At 54.0% G+C, this 6,596-nt stretch overlaps 1 long non-coding RNA gene across 1 annotated transcript; it reads right to left on the bottom strand.

Annotated features, from left to right (window-relative positions):
• Nucleotides 1-3,183: 3,183 nt before the first annotated feature.
• Nucleotides 3,184-4,925, bottom strand: LOC132349877 (uncharacterized). The gene is made up of 3 exons (XR_009497764.1): nt 4,836-4,925; nt 4,561-4,687; nt 3,184-3,270 (listed from the first exon to the last, which is right to left on the bottom strand). It is a non-coding gene; the product is annotated as an uncharacterized LOC132349877 (long non-coding RNA).
• Between the last annotated feature and the right edge of the window lie 1,671 nt (nt 4,926-6,596).

The following is a 6,596-nucleotide window of genomic DNA, read 5'->3' as shown; positions in this document are numbered from 1 at the left end:
TTCAGGCCTGTCACGGGTCACCGGGGGAATCACTGCCGCCCCTGCCCTCAAGGCCCCTCGCCACCCCGGCTGCAAACCTACTGAGGTGGCCCCTAGGGGGCAGTGTTGCCCCGAACTTGGGCCGCCGCGGCTGCTGCCCCCGCCCCAACGGGCGCCGGGAGAATACTTGAGTTCTGGGAATGTTTGACACCCCCCAGCACACACACCGCCCCCCGCTGCCAGCCCCAGCCCCGGGGGCTCCCGCGCCGCTCGCAGCCCCGGTGCGGACTAGCTGCTGGCTCTCCCACCTCTCCCAGCAGAATACACTTCGCAAGGACAGGGCTTTTATTTTTGTTTTCTCGCAGGAGTGGGGGGTGGGGGGGCAGGTATTGGTCTCAGGCTGCTCGCGCGTACTAGGATGTCTCTGTGCTCAGAGATCGAGGGAGAAATTTGTGGGGAAAGGGGGCTTGTTCTCCCAAGAACCTGTCAGCTGCTTCCCCCGTCAACCACGTATCCCTTTGATAAGGGGTTGGCGGGCATCCACCTCCTCCCCCCAGATCCTTCTGCAAGGATCCCCCAACCCCGCCAGGAAGCAGCCCGAGGCGGAGGGTCGGGGCTGCAGGGTCCGATGTCCCCGACCCCACCGCTAGCTTCGCCTTCCCCAGCTCAAGCCCAGGGCCAGGGGCCGGGACACAGCCCGCGTCTGAGGGGCTGGGTTTGGGGGGGTGACTTCTGCTGCTAAGTACCCCCACCCCCGAGCCCCAGCTGTGAGCAGCAAAGTCAGGGTCTGGAGTGAAGACGGTAAAGGGGAAACGCAGGGAAAACCCCATTCAAGTTTGGTCCAACGGTTTAATGGAGGTGGGGGGGGGGGGAGTAGGAAGAATTTAAAAGCCCCGAACCCACGAAGCAGACTTTTTAAAAAATTATAATTGAAAACATCTCGAAGTAAGGGCAGCCAGGAGCGGGCCAGCTCCCCCCCGCCGCCCCATCCCCCTCTCCTGCTCCCCGGAGTCCGATGAAGTCATGATAAGTAGGCTGCAAAAAAAAAGGGGGGGGCTTGGAGGGGCTGGGGGCACCGGGGTCCCAGGCTGGGGCCCCGCGCGGACACAGTTTGGATACTATGGTTACGCGATCCGACCCAAACAGCGAAGGCGGACAACAATAGCGGCCGCCAGAGGAGGAAATTCCTTCCGGGGTGGACGGCGCGGGGGGAGGGGCGCCTGGCTGGAACGCCGAGGCGGCGGCTCGGCCAATCAGCGCGCGGCCGCCGGCGGTTTCAAGGTGCCCCGCGCCGCGCGCCCCCACCCCCTCCCACCCCCCTCCCACCCCAACCCCCCCCCCCCCCCGCGCGCGCTCCGCTCGGGCGCTGGAATTGCTGAGACGTTTCCCTGCACGCGCCCGGGTAACCCTGCGGGGGCTGCTGCTCAGGCCAACCCCCTACCCAGCCCTTCTCCTCGCCCCCCTTCGGAGCCCACCGCCCTGGGAAGGCTGAGCGTTCCGCTGCTTGAGTTGCTTGCAGCTGAGGGAGGTGGGGGAAAAAAATCCCTCCAAACTACCCCTTTCTGTGGGGTTGGTTCTGCACAAGCCTGTTTTCTATTTTAAAGCATAGAAAAGAAAAAATGAGAGAGGGAGAAAGGAGAGAGAGAGAACGGGGAGAGCGAAGATCCACCCCAACTCAAGAAGCCTGGGAGGCTCTGACCCCTGCCTGCCTGGCCGCAGGGGCTGTTACATAAGTTGGGTTATTGATATTGGCGGCCCTGGCCGGGCATCTGGCATGCAGAGGTCCAAGGGCAAAGCTGGCATTTAGAAAAGCCCCCCTCCAGTTACTGTTACCTTCTTTATACTGGACCAGAGGAACCAGGGGCTCCTCTCGGCCGGCGTCTGGGTTATTTATGTGGTGCCCATGAGGTGACCGTGCCCGCTTCTCCCCCCACCTACCAGGGGGATTCTGTGCCCAAGTCCCCCTCCTTTAGAAGCCCCGGGCTGGCTCCCGAGCCTCTTTCCCCGCCGCCAGGCCCTCCGCGGTGCCTCCTGCTCTCCTGCCAGCTACCCGAAGCCGGTATCCTGGGCACTACGAGCACCGAGCTGGTCCCGTTCCTTTTTTAAACTGAACCAGGTTTCTGCTTTCTGGTGCCTCCTGAGCTCGGAGCAGCACTCGGATGAGGAGAAGATGCCTTCTTGTTCATTGCCTACTGAGAGATTCACTTCTCTGGAAGGCTCTAACGCTTAAAAAGTATTTGCCTCTCTCCCCCACTGTCTCTCTCCTTCTCTTCATATATAATGGGGATAGCCCTAATCCGCCAGTTCCTCGCGTGTCTCTTTATAAATAAATAATGAGATTTTATTAATTATGCACGTATAGTATCTGCAAGCAGATTGCTCTGTCTCTTGATGCTTAATAATATTTTTTTTTAAAAAAAGGAAAAACCCTCCACACTGAAGCTGGGTATTTTGGTGTTTGGTTTTTTTTTTTTTCCTCCCTGCAAGCAAAAACTTCAAGGGGCCATATGTCCTCCAAGGAGGGGAGAGGAAGGCAGAAGTTGGGGAGTGCATGGGGTAAGAAAGGGAAGGATTAAAGGGGGTCCCTTTGCAGATTTTCAAGGCAGCTGAAGGCGAATTTCAAGTAGCCTGCTCATGTTTGTGATTGAGCTGCTGGTCTGAAAACATACCAAGGTTCGCCTGGGCGTTTGTGTGCTAGGCTGGATGGGCAGCTGTTAATAGTAAACAGGAAACCAGCAAGAAGAGAGCTGGCTGCAGCCCAGTCCCTCTCCCAATTCCGTGCCCCTCCTCAGAGCCCCCAAACCCCTGAGCTCTCAAAACACATTGGGTTTCTGAGCACTTGTGCATCAGTTTTTTCCTGGGTGCCCAACACAATTCCTGGCACATAGTAAGGGCTCAACAAATATTTGCACGTTGAACAAATGGAGCTTGGAGAAAATAGCCGGGTGGGAAATGGTTGCACAGTGGCCAGGGGCTAGGTCTTGGGGCAGTATGCCTTGAAGGCATAAAAGTTGGGACTTCAGTCCTCAGACAATGGGGGAGGGGCTCACCCCTCCAGATTTCTGGTCCAGGAAGTGACAGAGCAGAGCTGAGCATTAAAAAACTAATCTGAGCGCGGGAGACCAGACAGAGGTGCAAAGATACAGGCGTCATTAGGCAGAGTCAGTATGGCTAGAGAGAAAAGGATACAGGGGTAGCCTCCTACCTTTAGCACATGGAGATGAGGGACTGGGAGGGGTCAGAGGTGAGCTTTGATTCAAAACATTCTGGTTCCAGTTCTGAACAGCAAGTCTGTATAGAAATAGAGATTTGAAGGGTGCAGAGATGAAATGCAAGGACTGCTATAGAAGAGTCACCTTAGACTGAAATTTTAAAAACAAAAAAATAGAGACCCCAGAGGAGGCACATATAATTAATTGCCCATCAGGTTGTTTGTCCAGGGAATTATCATTTGAGACCCAGAGACCCCAAGAGGATCAGGGGCTAGTCGGGGTCCCACAGCAAGACCATGGCCCAGCTATCATATCACTCCACATTTTTTGTCTCCTTCTCAAGTAATTTGCACTACACACACCTCATAGGAGAGAAACAGTTTTCTCACCCAGCCCAGGGCAGACCAAGCTTCGCGACAAAAGGGTTAATTAAACTGGGTGTGTGTTGCGCAAGTTCAAAAATATTTTATTTTCAAGGGAGAAGTTCTGGATGCCATTTCTCCTGCCTGTGAGAGGTCTCTATGTCGCCAAGGAGTTAAAACATAAAAATAAAATTGTGCTGGCTGAGGTTACCACAAAGCTATCAAGCTGGGTCTTGTTCCCGGAGTCCTGGCATCTGCTGTGTAATTTGGGGAGCACTGACTCTCCCAACCGTGGGTGGGGGCGGCTGTCTGACTCCTCTCTTTGTATCCTCCTAATTAAAAGGGACCAGGATCCCTTACCACATGTGTGAAAGGACGTCTCTTGCGCCAAGGAAAGGCGAGGAGATGCAGATGCTATGGGCACTTGAGATTTGGGGAGGGGGTACCCGGATCCAGCATGAACCCACCCCACCACCTCCCACCCATACCCCTGGACCGGATGTGTCATGACCTGCTGTGTGACCTGGAGCAAGGCTCTCAGTTTTCCCACAAATTAAATTGAGGAAGGGAGAGGAGGTTGGTTGAAGATCAAGGATCCTTCCCGCTCTCTGCTTCTAAGATATGGGTCCAACAGGACCTCAGGGCTATCTTCCCTCGTGGTCTGTTGGGATGGAACCTCTGCCCCCATGCAGTCAACATGCCTGTATCCTGCCCCCAGTTCCAGTTGTGGGCCAAGGTCCAAAAACACAAACCACCTTTAGACCACAAAGGTTCCCAAATTGTAGACATGCCCAAGCTCCAATAGACAGTGTCTCCCACACGCAAATGCAGCAAAACCCTAGGTTCAGACACCATCTAGGCTGATAGGTCACCAAGCGCAGCTCACCTGGAATGCACATAAGCCCTCTACAACATCCCAGGCTAGTGTTCGTCCAGCCCCTGCTTGAATGCGTCGCATGACAAGGAACGCACTATCCCTTGTGAACCCAGCACAGTGCACCACTTACTGCTCCTGTCCACCACGAGGTCCTGCTAGGATTTCAAAACCAGCATGTACCAGGATTGAGCTCTTGATGTTGTCCTCGATAGACCTGGTCCTCTTCCACTTCCTCCCACGTATCCTGGCACAGGCAACTGGCACCACAAAGTAAAAACTTAGGACTTCTTCCTGATTTCTCGCTCCCCCTCCAATGAGTCAGTCCCCAAGTCCTGACATTCAGCCTTCTTACTGTCTCTCCAGTCAGTCCCACCTCCTCATCCCCACTGCCTCCTCATCACTCACCTGTATGGTAGCAGCTGATTCCTAGCTGGTCTCCCTGTCTCCTGTTTAGTCCCATCCAAATTACCCTCCATGCTGCCTACCAGCGGACTCTTTCTAAACCCTTAACCTGAATATGACACTCCTCTGCTTATAAATAAATGATGACTTGAGTTGCCCACATGACCAAACTCCAAAATTCCTTAGCACAGTATTCAAGGCCTTTCTCGATGTGGTACAGACACAATGCGATCCCATCGCCCACTCCTCCCGGCAAATTTACCTCACAACGCAGCCACACCGAATGGCGCGCTGTTCCCTGAACACACTTTGATCTTTCATGCTGGTGTCTTTGTCCATGCAGTGCCCTCCCCCTAGGACACCCCTCTCGGCATTGAAGAAAGAGATGAAAAGTACAGGGTCCCTGCCCTAGAAGAACCCACATTCTAGAGCTGCACTATCCGCTATGATAACTACTCACCATGCGGACCTATTGAGCCTATGAAATGTGGCTAATTCAAATGGAGGTGAGCAGTAAGTGCAAAATACACACCAGATTTCAAAGACATATTACAGAAATAATAATAGTAATGTAAATTAGCTTGTTAATAATTTGTTTATGTTGATTCCATGTTTATCATATTTTTGATATTTGGGGATTCATAAAATATATTAGTAAAAGTAATTCCATCTGTTTCTTTTTTTTTTTTTTTTTTTGGCTGTGTTGGGTCTTCGTTTCTGTGCGAGGGCTTTCTCTAGTTGTGGCAAGCGGGGGCCACTCTTCATCGCAGTGCGCAGGCCTCTCACTATTGCGGCCTCTCTTGTTGCGGAGCACAGGCTCCAGACGCGCAGGCTCAGTAGTTGTGGCTCACGGGCCTAGTTGCTCTGTGGCATGTGGGATCCTCCCAGACCAGGGCTCGAACCCGTGTCCCCTGCATTGGCAGGCAGATTCTCAACCACTGCGCCACCAGGGAAGCCCTCCATCTGTTTCTTTTTACTTTTTTCAACGTGGCTACTAAAGAATTTAAAAGTACCGGTGTGCCTCCCATTTGTGACTTGAGGGGTATGTCTGCAAGACAACGCAGCCAAGAGTACAGACGTGGAAACCAGTGGTTCGAATGATGATGTTGGGGAGTGACGATGGGGGGGAAACACAGAGTGCTAGAGGCCAAGGTGAAGGCAGCGGCCCCCCATCTGATGGTGGTGAGTTTAGGCTTGCCAGCACGGCCGTGTCCTCAGACAGCACCTGGTCCAGCTGGCACACAAGGACAAGTGCTGGCAGAAGCAAGTGCAGAAAGGGAGGTAAGGAGTACATCCAGAGCTCACTCAGCTGCCACCCAGGCACTTTCTCTGGAAGCCATCCCTGACCCCCCGTCCCATGCCCCAGCCTGGGTGAGTGCTCCTGAGGGCTCCCACAGCCCTTCTGCTTCCTTCCCAGTCACAGCACTGAGCAGTCTGCGCTGTCATCACCTCTGATGCTTGTGACCATCTGCCCACCCTCCCCGCTCAGGCCTGAGGGCGGGCGGCACCTCACGTCCTCACAGTGGTGTCCCAGGGCTTGGCACAGGGGGGACCTCAGTGAATGTTTGTTGAAAGTTGAATGAATTCCTTCGTTCAACAAACATCCATTGACCCTGAGCGACCTTTCCAACTACATCCTTCCACAACCCCACACATCCTGAAACGTGCCTTCCACCAACCAACCGAATGAACCCACGTTGCTGCCCAGAACAGTGACGGTGCTGGGTTTCACTGAGCACCGACCATGGTTACAGTACTTATGCA

Source organism: Balaenoptera ricei, chromosome 1 (genome assembly GCF_028023285.1).
Source record: "Balaenoptera ricei isolate mBalRic1 chromosome 1, mBalRic1.hap2, whole genome shotgun sequence".
In the NCBI taxonomy this organism is placed as follows: domain Eukaryota; kingdom Metazoa; phylum Chordata; class Mammalia; order Artiodactyla; family Balaenopteridae; genus Balaenoptera; species Balaenoptera ricei.
This window is presented reverse-complemented; position numbering and strand designations above follow the sequence as displayed.